Source organism: Triticum urartu, chromosome 4A, assembly GCF_056163025.1.
Source record: "Triticum urartu cultivar PI428250 chromosome 4A, HENAU_Tu73, whole genome shotgun sequence".
NCBI lineage: Eukaryota > Viridiplantae > Streptophyta > Magnoliopsida > Poales > Poaceae > Triticum > Triticum urartu.
The window spans coordinates 134,458,087-134,470,686 of NC_141876.1; positions in this window are offsets into that span (position 1 = coordinate 134,458,087).

Below are 12,600 nucleotides of genomic sequence, written 5' to 3' on the forward strand. Positions count from 1 at the left end.
GAATGTCCTTCCTGGAACTTGAACTCGAATCATCCAACGTTCCTCTTCTGGTAGTGTGGCGGTGTAGGTCCCGGTGAAGCTTGGTATTCCAATGTTCAGGTACCTAGTGACTTGCTTCAAGTGTCATCCAAAAGGTGTGTCTTCATCCGGCTCTGTAAACTTGTTCCTTGAGTCCGCCATCCTAAAGAGTAGAAAATGGAGAGATGACAGGAATGAGTAGAGAGGAGTGACCTATGGCTCATCTTAGTGGTCGTGTCCTACATTCAGGGTGTGCTCTGATACCATCTTGTAGCGACCCGACCTCAGATGGTCAAGTCTCTCTGTTCAGTGTCATCCCTGGATCGGTAATGCTGACACACACAATACTCGAAGGATTTATAACAGAGTAGCAATCACACACTTATTACATCGAATGTCTCAAAAGAGAACTTCTTACAATAAATATGGCTTAAGGCCATCTAAGTAAGATAACAGCGGAAGGCTTGGAAGATAAAGTGAGTCCATCAACTCCAACGGCATAGCTGAGTGCACGACAAATGACCTAGCGCACCTTACGCCTTGTCTGAAAAGTCTACAACATGATGTGTGATACGTCCCCAACGTATCTATAATTTTTGATTGTTCCATGCAATATTATCTACTGTTTTGGGTAATACTGGGCTTTATTTTCCACTTTTATATTATTTTTGGGACTAACCTATTAACCGGAGGCCCAGCCCAGATTTGTTGTTTTATGCCTATTTCAGTGTTTCGAAGAAAAGGAATATCAAATGGAGTCGCAACAGAACGAAATCAACTGGAGAAGTTATTTTTGGATGGAAACCTACCGGACGGACTTGGACCCTATGTCAGAAGATGAAGGAGGAGCTCACGAGGGTAGGGGCGCGCCCACCCCCCTGGGGCACGCCCCCTGCCTCATGCCCCCCCCCTTCGGTCCACCGACATACTCCTTTCACCCATATATACCCACGTATCCTAAAACTTCTAGAACGGAGTTAGATCGGGAGTTCCGCCGCTAGAAGCCTTCGTAGCCACCGAAAACCAATCTAGACCCGTTCCGGCACCCTGCCGGAGGGGGCAATCCTTCTCCGGTGGCCATCTTCATCATCCCGGTGCTCTCCATGACGAGGAGGGAGTAGTTCTCCCTCGGTGCTGAGGGTATGTACCAGTAGCTATGTGTTTGATCTCTCTCTCTCTCTCTCTCGTGTTCTTGATTTGGCACGATCTTGATGTATCGCGAGCTTTGCTATTATAGTTGGATCTTATGTTTCTCCTCCCCCTCTACTCTCTTGTAATGGATTGAGTTTCCCCTTTGAAGTTATCTTATCGGATTGAGTCTTTAAAGATTTGAGAACACTTGATGTATGTCTTGCCGTGGATATCTGTGGTGACAATGGGATATCACGTGATTCACTAGATGTATGTTTTGGTGATCAACTTGCGGGTTCCGCCCATGAACCTATGCATAGGGGTTGGCACACGTTTTCGTCGTGATTATCCGGTAGAAACTTTGGGGCACTCTTTGGGGTTCTATGTGTTTGTTGAATAGATGAATCTGAGATTGTGTGATGCATATCGTATAATCATACCCACGGATACTTGAGGTGACATTGGAGTATCTAGGTGACATTAGGGTTTTGGTTGATTTGTATCTTAAGGTGTTATTCTAGTACGAACTCTAGGGCTGTTTGTGACACTTATAGGAATAGCCCAACGGATTGATTGGAAAGAATAACTTTAAGGTGGTTTCGTACCCTACCATAATCTCTTTGTTTGTTCTCCGCTATTAGTGACTTTGGAGTGACTCTTTGTTGCATGTTGAGGGATAGTTATGTGATCCAATTATGTTATCATTGTTGAGGGAACTTACACTAGCGAAAGTATGAACCCTAGGCCTTATTTCCACGCATTGCAATACCGTTTACGCTCACTTTTATCATTAGTTACCTTGCTGTTTTTATAATTTCAGATTACAAATACCTTTATCTACCATCCATATTGCACTTGTATCACCATCTCTTCGCCGAACTAGTGCACCTATACAATTTACCATTGTATTGGGTGTGTTGGGGACACAAGAGACCCTTTGTTATTGGGTTGCAGGGTTGCTTGAGAGAGACCATCTTCATCCTACGCCTCCTATGGATCGATAAACCTTAGGTCATCCACTTGAGGGAAATTTGCTACTGTCCTACAAACCTCTGCACTTGGAGGCCCAACAATGTCTACAAGAAGAAGGTTGTGTAGTAGACATCAAGCTCTTTTCTGGCGCCGTTGCCGGGGAGGTGAGTGCTTGAAGGTATATCTTTAGATCTTGCAATCGAGTCTTTTAATTTCTTGTTTTATCACTAGTTTAGTTTATAAAAGAAAACTATAAAAAAATGGAATTGAGTTTGTCTCATACGCTTCACCTTTTTAATATCTTTCGTGAGTATGATGGAAAGGATAATTGTGCTCAAGTGCTAGAAGAAGAAATCTATAAAATGTTTGGCACTAAATATTTGAATGATGAGCATGATTGCAATGTTTTTAGTATGAACTCCTTGAATATCCATGATGCTAATGATATGCAAAGCCACAAGCTTGGGGAAGCTATGTTTGATGAAGATGATATTTTTTGTCCCCCAAGTTTTGATGAGCAGATTTATTATGATGAAAGCATGCCTCCTATTTATGATGATTATATTGATGAAAGTGGATTTGGAGAGGTCATGACTTTGTTTTGTGATGAATCCACTATTTCGGAAGAGGTTCCAATTGATTATGAGAACAAAGTTGCTATCTATGATGATTATTGTGATGACTTGTATGCTATAAAGAATAATGATATCCATGAAACTTGTCATCATGATTTTAGTTTTCAATTGGATTATGCCTCACATGATAATTATTTTGTTGAGTTTGCTCCCACTATTATTCATAAGAAGAATTTTTCTTGTGTGGAGAGTAGTAAATTTTCTATGCTTGTAGATCATGAAAAGAATGCTTTAGGTGATGGTTATATTGTTGAATTCATTCATGATGATACTGAAAATTATTATGAGGGAGGAACATATGCTTGTAGGAATTATAATAATATCAAGTTTCCTCTCTATGTGCTTAAAGTTTTGAAGTTATGCTTGTTTTGCCTTCCTATGCTAGTTGATTATTGTTTCCATAAGTTGTTTTCTCACAAAATCCCTATGCATAGGAAGTGGGTTAGACTTAAATGTGCTAGTCATATTCTTCATGATGCTCTCTTTATGTTTCAATTCTTATCTTTTATGTGAGCATCATTGAAATCATCATGCCTAGCTAGGGGCGTTAAACGATAGCGCTTGTTGGGAGGCAACCCAATTTTATTTTTGTTCCTTGCTTTTTGTTCCTGTTTAGTAATAAATAATTCATCTAGCCTCTTTTTATATGTGGTTTTATGTGTTTAATTAGTGTTTGTGCCACGTAGAACCTTTGGGAAGACTTGGGGAAAGTCTTGTTGATCATGCTGTCAAAAACAGAAACTTTAGTGCTCACGAGAATTGCTGCCATTTTTATTTGGAGAGTGATATTTAGTTAATTATTTTTGAATATGATTAATAGATAAATTCCTCAGGTCCAGCAATTTATTTTAGAATTTTTTGGATTCCACAAGTATACGTTTGATTCAGATTACTACAGACTGTTCTGTTTTTGACAGATTCTGTTTTTCATGTGTTGTTTACTTATTTTGATGAATCTATGGCCAGTAAAATAGTTTATAAACCATAGAGAAGTTGGAATACAGTAGGTTTAACACCAATATAAATAAATAATGAGTTCATTACAGTACCTTGAAGTAGTGTTTTGTTTTCTTTCGCTAACAGAGCTTACGAGTTTTCTGTTAAGTTTTGTGTTGTGAAGTTTTCAAGTTTTGGGTAAGGATTCGATGGACTATGGAATAAGGAGTGGCAAGAGACTAAGCTTGGGGATGCCCAAGGCACCCCAAGGTAATATTCAAGGATAGCCAAGAGCCTAAGCTTGGGGATGCCCCGGAAGGCATCCCCTCTTTCATCTTCGTTCATCGGTAACTTTACTTGGAGCTATATTTTTATTCGCCACATGATATGTGTTTTGCTTGGAGCGTCAATTTATTTTGTTAGGATTTGCTTTATGTTATTTAGAACAATGTTTTGCGTCTTTTATTTCAATAAAAGTGACATTGATAGCCTTTACTATGCCTATGTTACAAGTATACATGTTGCAGTTTAAAAACAGAAAGTTTACCGATGTTGCAATAATTCCCTAGAAAAGTCAGAATGTGATAAAATGTTGAAACCTTTTGCATATTAAGCTCTGATAAATTTACTACAGTGGTAATTTTCTTTCATAATTTTTGGAGCTAGGGAAGTATGGATGTTGTTGCATTCTTTACAGACTATCCTGTTTAGGCAGATTGCTGTTATGTTTGCATTGTTTGCATATGTTTGTTTCTTTAATGATTCTATTTGATGATAGGACTATTAAATATGCAGAGGCATTTAGTATGAAATGTTGAATAATAATTTTAGTGATTTTCTACAGTAGAGTATGGTAAGGTTTTTGCAATGGTTTATACTAACTTATCTCACGAGTCCTTGTTGAGTTTTGTGTGGATGAAGCTTTTGAGATTTAGGGAGACCGTGATATGAGAGGAATTAAGGAGACACAAAAGCTCAAGCTTGGGGATGCCCAAGGTACCCCAAGATAATATTTCAAGAAGTCTCAAGCGTCTAAGCTTGGGGATGCCCCGGTTGGCATCCCACCTTTCTTCTTCAACAATTATCGGTTAGTTTCGGTTGATCCTAAGTTTTTGCTTCTTCACATGATGTTTGCCATTCTTAGAATGTCATTTTATTTTGCTTTGATTGCTGTTTGAATAGAATACCAAGATATGAAATTATTAAATTTTAGAGAGTCTTCACATAGTTGCATAATTATTCGACTACTCATTGATCTTCACTTATATCTTTCGGAGAAGTTTGTCATTTGCTCTAGTGCTTCACTTATATCTTTTAGAGGATGGTGGTAGTTTTATTTTGAAGAAATAGATGAACTCTCATGCTTCACTTAGATTATTTTGAGAGTCTTAAATAGCATGGTAATTTTCTTAAAATCCTAATATGCTAGGTATTCAAGAATAATAAAATTCTCTTATGAGTGTGTTGAATACTATGAGAAGTTTGATACTTGATAATTGTTTTGAGATATGGAGATGGTGATATTAGAGTCATGCTAGTTGAGTAGTTGTGAATTTGAGAAATACTTGTGTTGAAGTTTGTGATTCCCGTAGCATGCACGTATGGTGAACCGTTATGTGATGATGTCGGAGCATGATTTATTTATTGATTGTCTTTCTTATGCGTGGCGGTCGGGGACGAGCGATGGTTTTTTCCTACCAATCTATCCCCCTAAGAGCATGCGCGTAGTACTTTGCTTTGATAACTTCTAGATTTTTGCAAAAAGTATATGAGTTCTGTATGACTAATGTTGAGTCCATGGATTATACGCACTCTCACCCTTCCACCATGCTAGCCTCTCTAGTACCGCGCAACTTTCGCCGGTATCATACACCCACCATATACCTTTCTCAAAACAGCCACCATACCTACCTATTATGGCATTTCCATAGCCATTCCAAGATATATTGCCATGCAAATTTCCACCGTTCCGTTTATTATGACACACTTCTTCATTGTCATATTGCTTTGCATGATCATGTAGTTGACATCGTATTTGTGGCAAAGCCACCGTTCATAATTCTTTCATACATGTCACTCATGAGTCATTGCACATCCCGGTACACCGCCGGAGGCATTCATATAGAGTCATATCTTGTCCTAAGTATCGAGTTGTAATTCTTGTGCTGTAAGAAAATAAAAGTGTGATGATCATCATTATTAGAGCATTGTCCCAGTGAGGAAAGGATTATGGAGACTATGATTCCCCCACAAGTTGGGATGAGACTCCGGACGAAAAATAAATAAAAGAGGCCAAGGAAGCCCAAATGAAAAAAAAGAGGCCATAAAAAAGAGAAAAGGCCCAAATAAAAAAAATAAAAAAATGAGAGAAAAAGAGAGAAGGGGCAATGCTACTATCCTTTTACCAAACTTGTGCTTCAAAGTAGCACCATGATCTTCATGATAGAGAGTCTCCTATGTTGTCACTTTCATATACTAGTGGGAATCTTTCATTATAGAACTTGGCTTGTATATTCCAATGATGGGCTTCCTCAAAATGCCCTAGGTCTTCGTGAGCAAGCGAGTTGGATGCACACCCACTAGTTTCTTTTGTTGAGCTTTCATACATTTATAGCTCTAGTGCATCCGTTGCATGGCAATCCCTACTCACTCACATTGATATCTATTGATGGACATCTCCATAGCCCGTTGATACGCCTAGTTGATGTGAGACTGTCTTCTCCCTTTTTGTCTTCTCCACAACCACCATTTTATTCCACCTATAGTGCTATGTCCATGGCTCACGCTCATGTATTGCATGAAGATTGAAAAAGTTTGAGAACATCAAAAGTATGAAACAATTGCTTGGCTTATCATCGGGGTTGTGCATGATTTAAATATTTTGTGTGGTGAAGATAGAGCATAGCCAGACTATATGATTTTGTAGGGATAGCTTTCTTTGGCCATGTTATTTTGAGAAGACAGAATTGCTTAGTTAGTATGCTTGAATTATTATTGTTTTCATGTCAATATGAACTTTTATCTTGAATCTTTCGGATTTGAATATTCATATGACAAGTAAGAAGAATTACATTGAAATTATGCCAACTAGCATTCCACATCAAAAATTATCTTTTTTATCATTTACCTACTCGAGGATGAGCAGGAATTAAGCTTGGGGATTGAGGGAGTCCTGGATTAGGGGGTGTTCAGATAGCCGGACTATACCTTCAGCCGGACTCCTGGACTATGAAGATACAAGATTGAAGACTTCGTCCCGTGTTCGGGAGGGACTTTCCTTGGCGTGGAAGGCAAGCTTGGCGATACGGATATGTAGATCTCCTACCATTGTAACCGACTCTATGTAACCCTAACCCTATCCGGTGTCTATATAAACCAGAGGGTTTTAGTCCGTAGGACAACATACACATCAACAATCATACCATAGGCTAGCTTCTAGGGTTTAGCCTCTTCGATCTCGTGGTAGATCTACTCTTGTACTACCCATATCATCAATATTAATCAAGCAGGACGTAGGGTTTTACCTCCATGGAGAGGGCCCGAACCTGGGTAAAACTTCGTGTCCCTTGCCTCCTGTTACCATCCGGCCTAGACGCACAGTTCGGGACCCCCTACCCGAGACCCGCCGGTTTTGACACCGACATTGGTGCTTTCATTGAGAGTTCCTCTGTGTCATCGCCGTCAGGCTCGATGGCTCCTACGATCATCAATAGCGATGCATTCCAGGGTGAGACCTTCCTCCCCGGACAGATCTTCGTATTCGGCGGCTTCGCACTGCGGGCCGATTCGCTCGGCCGTCTGGAGCAGATCGAAAGCTACGCCCCTGGCCGTCAGGTCAGATTTGGAAGTTTAAACTACACGACTGACATCCGCGGGGACTTGATCTTCGATGGATTCGAGCCACTGCCGAGCGCGCCGCACTGTCACGACGAGCATGATCTAGCTCTGCCGCCGAACAGTGCCCTGGAGGCCGCACCCGCATCGGCTCCGACCCTCAATTCGGAGCCAACTGCGCTGATCGAGGATGGGCGGTTGGACACCACCTCGAGGGCTGCGACCCCAACGGCGATTGAGCCGAACACCAGCCCCATACTCGGTGAGACTCATGACTCCAAGGAGCCGGACTCTTCTCCGGACTCTGAACCCTCCGCGCCCCTGCCGATCGAATCCGATTGGGCGCCGATCATGGAGTTCACTGCCGCGGACATCTTTCAGCACTCGCCTTTCGGCGATATCCTGAAGTCACTGAAGCCTCTCTCTTTATCAGGAGAGCCCTGGCCGGACTACGGGTCAGCAAGGTTGGGGTACGGACGATGAAGAAATTCAAAGCCCACCCACCACCCACTTTGTAGCCACTGTCGACGACTTAACCGACATGCTCGACTTCGACTCCGAAGACATCGACGGTATGGACGCCGATGAAGGAAATGATGAAGAACCAGCGCCCACTAGGCCCTGGAAAGCCACCTCGTCATATGACATATACATGGTGGACACCCCAAAAGAGGGAGATGGCGATGGAACAGCGGAGGATGACCCCTCCAAGAAACAGCCTAAGCGCTGGCGTCAGCGGCGCCGCTCAAAATCCCGCCAAAACAAATACAGTGATTCCAGCATGGGAGATAATAATACTCCGGAAAGTGCTGAAGAAAACCCCCTCCAGCAAGACTTAGCATAGGAGGATGGAGAAACCAGCCCTCATGAGAGAGCGACAGACAGAGAGGTCGAGGACGATAATTATATGCCTCCCTCCGAAGAATAGGCAAGCCTCGACGACGACGAATTCGTCGTGCCAGAGGATCCCGTCGAGCAAGAGCGTTTTCAACGCAGGCTTATGGCCACGGCAAGAAGCCTCAAGAAAAAACAGCAACAGCTTAGAGTTGATCAAGATTTGCTGGTCGACAGATGGACTAAAGTCCTTGCGGCCGAAGAGCATAAACTCGAACGCTCCTCCAAGAGCTACCCAAAGCGCAGGTTGCTACCCCGATTAGAGGAGGAAGCACTTGATGCGGCCGACCGGCCACCTCGTGGCCGCAACAAAGAGGCCTCTCGACCCTCCACTCAAGCCGCACGGGAATATGCACCGGACTTATGAGACATGCTGGAGGACAAGGCAAGGCAAACACGATCGATCTACGGATCGCGTGGGCGCCCCACGGCTCGAGACGGTAACCGTCACGCCGGCCACAAATTCGGCAGGGCCGAACACAGTAGACAAAGCTCATTGGAGCTACGTCATGATATCGCCCAGTACAGAGGCGCCGCACACCCACTATGCTTTACAGACGAAATAATGGATCATCAAATCCCCGAGGGTTTCAAACCCGTAAACATCGAATCATATGATGGCACAACGGATCCTGCGGTATGGATCGAGGATTATCTCCTTCATATCCACATGGCCCGCGGCGACGATTTCCACTCCATCAAATACCTCCCACTCAAGCTTAAAGGACCAGCTCGGCATTGGCTTAACAACTTGCCAACAGGATCAATCAGTTGTTGGGAGGACCTGGAAGCCGCATTCCTCGACAATTTCCTGGGCACTTATGTGCGACCCCCAGACGCCGATGACCTAAGTCACGTAATTCAGCAGCTAGAGGAATCGGCCAGGCAATTCTGGACACGGTTCCTAATAAAGAAAAATCAAATAGTCGAATGTCCGGACGCCGAGGCCCTAGCAGCCTTCAAGCACAATATCCGTGACGAGTGGCTGGCCCGGCACCTTGGACAGGAAAAGCCGAAATCTATGGCAGCACTCACGACACTCATGACCCGCTTTTGCGCGGGAGAAGACAGCTGGCTTGCTCGTAGCAACAATATGACCAAGAACCCTGGTAATTCGGACACCAGGGACAGTAGTGGCAGGTCGGGTCGCAACAAGCAGAAGCGCCGCATTAACGGCGACAATGCTGAGGATACGTCAGTTAATGCCGGATTCAGAGGCTCTAAATCCGGTCAGCGGAAAAAGCCATTCAAAAGGAATCCTAGGGGCCCGTCCAGTTTGGACCGAATCCTAGGGCACCCCCGAAAAGCCGGCCAATCACACCAACATGGATTGTTGGGTGTTCAAGCAGGCAGGCAAGTTAAACGCCGAAAATGAAGACAAGGGGCTGCATAGCGATGACGACGAGGAGCCCCAGCCACCGAACAACAGTGGACAGAAGGGTTTTCCCCCACAAGTGCGGATGGTGAACATGATATACGCAACCCACGTCCCCAAAAGGGAGCGAAAGCGCGTGTTATGGGACGTATATGCGGTAGAGCCAGTCGCCCCAAAGTTCAACCCATGGTCCTCCTGCCCGATCACCTTTGATCGAAGGGACCATCCCACTAGCATCCGTCATGGCGGATTCGCCGCATGGTCCTAGACCCAATTATTGACGGATTTCATCTCACTAGAGTCCTTATGGATGGCGGCAGCAGCCTGAACCTGCTTTACCAGGATACAGTGCGGAAAATGGGCATAGATCCCTCGAGGATTAAGCCCACCAAAATGACCTTTAAAGGCATAATACCAGGTGTAGAGGCCAACTGTACAAGCTCAGTCACACTTGAAGTGGTCTTCGGATCTCCGGATAATTTCCGAAGCGAGGAGTTAATTTTCGACATAGTCCCGTTTCGCAGTGGTTATCACGCACTGCTCAGGCGAACCGCATTCGCTAAGTTCAATGCGGTACCGCACTATGCATACCTTAAGCTCAAGATGCTAGGCCCCCAAGGAGTAATTACGGTCAATGGAAACACCGAACGCTCCCTCCGAATGGAGGAGCACACGGCGGCCCTTGCAGCGGAAGTACAAAGCAGCCTCTCCAGGCAGTTCTCCAGTCCGGCCACTAAACGACCGGACACCGTCAAGCGCGCCCGGAGTAACCTGCAACAAGACCGCCTGGCACGATCCGAGCAGTCATAGCAACGCGGCCCCAACCCCAACCCTCGCAAAAAGGCGACGCCAGTACTTCGCGTACATAACTATGCTCTAGAGATACCATGGGTACAGGGGGAGGGGCACCATCACAGCACGCCCAAAAATACGGCTTAAACCGTACCAGGGGCTGCCGATTTTTTTTTAATTTTCTCTTACTTTCAGGACTCCATCCTTCGGAAGGCCTGTTCGGCAGTTCAATTGCCGCACAAACGATGCAAGAACCAGGTAAGCAGACAAGCCACGCCGCAGTATGGAACTCCCAGGTGGTCTCTATCACGAGCAGTATACCTGCTCCGCATACTATTCCGTAGCTTGCCCTGGAACGGACATGTTAACTAGTCCAACCTTCCACTTATTGCATTATTTGTATTGTTCTGCTTTGATCGCAGCCCTTTTTAATAAACAATGCATAGCTTTCGTCTATTTTTGCATTACCTTTTTTTTCTTTATATATGTTCCTTAACGACATGTTGCACCCGTACACGTTGGTACGGCCAAAATACGCTAGGGGCTTTAGTACCCCCTCAATATGGTGTGAGAAGTCTGAACACTTTAACAAGTGCAGCACCCCAAACTTATAGCATTATATGCATCGGCTCCGAATCATGTCTTGGGTCAATAGTTGGGTTTGCCCGGCTCCTATGTTTTGGTGCCTTACGTTCCGCTATATCGGCTAAGGTAGCACTAGGAGAACCACTGCGATTGTGCCCCAGTTGAGCTGGGTCGAGCACCTCAGTGGAGAAAGCTAAAACTGACTGTCATGATGAAGCGAGAGCTGGTCGCTGTTCGAGAGGTTTTTCGAGTCCCTAAAGACTTATGCCGCTTAGGGCGAGGAGCCGGCTCTGTCCGGCCAAGGCGTGGATAGCGCCCCGAACTCGGTCTTCCGAATACCAGGGGCTTTGCCGAAATTTAAAATTATAGGATTCTATGGCTAAGTGAGAGTGTTCACGCATTATAGTCCGATTGCCTTGTTCGTTGGGCTGAGCGCCTCCCTCGAAGGATCCAAACATGGGAAAAAGAGCGCTCAGGTTTATCCCCGAACACCCCAGCACTAGCGGCATGGGGGCAGAAGCCGACGACTCGCCATCTCTCAGAATTGATAAACAGCCGCACAGAAGGTAATATTTTAAATTCCAATAGAATTGCTTAGCGCATATGAACAAGTTTTCAGCGCACATGACAAAACGAGCAAGTTTCACTCAAAAATTACATCCCTAGAACATTCATCCGCCACAAGGCGGGCACCCTTCAGAACATCCTTATAGTAATTCTCGGGCTTGCGATGCTCTTTCCCCGGCGGTGGCCCGTCCTTCACAAGCTTCTCAGCATCCAGCTTGCCCCAGTGCACCTTAGCACGGGCAAGGGCCCTACGGGCACCTTCAATGCAGGCGGAGCGCTTGATGACTTTGAGCCTTGGACAGGCCTCCACCAGCCGCTGCACCAGCCCGAAATAGCTCCCAGGCAGAGCCCCTCCAGGCCATAGCCGAACAATGAGGCCCTTCATGGCCTGTTCGTCCGCCTTGTGGAGCTCGACCAGTTGCTTCAGCTGGTCGCTCAGGGGCACGGGGTGTCCGGCCTCAGCATACTGAGACCAGAACACCTTCTCTGTCGAGCTGCCCTCCTCGGCTCAATAGAATGCGGCGGCATCGGACACACTCCGGGGAAGATCTGCGAACACTCTTGGAGAGCTCTGGATTCGGGTAAGTAACAAGTAACTCATGTTTATGTGTTTGCTTTGCATAAAGAATGCCTTACCCGCCGCTATCTTCTTCACCTCATCCAACTCCTGGAGGGTCTTCTGGGATTCGGCCTTGGCAGACTTGGCATTTTCAATAGCCACCGCGAGCTCAGACGGTCGCGTCTTTGAGTCAAGCTCCAAACTCTCATGTTTCTCCATGAGAGCCTGGGGCTCTTGCCGCACCTTGCCAACCTCGGACTCATACTTCTCCCGCTCGGTGCACTCCGAGGCCGCCCTCTTCT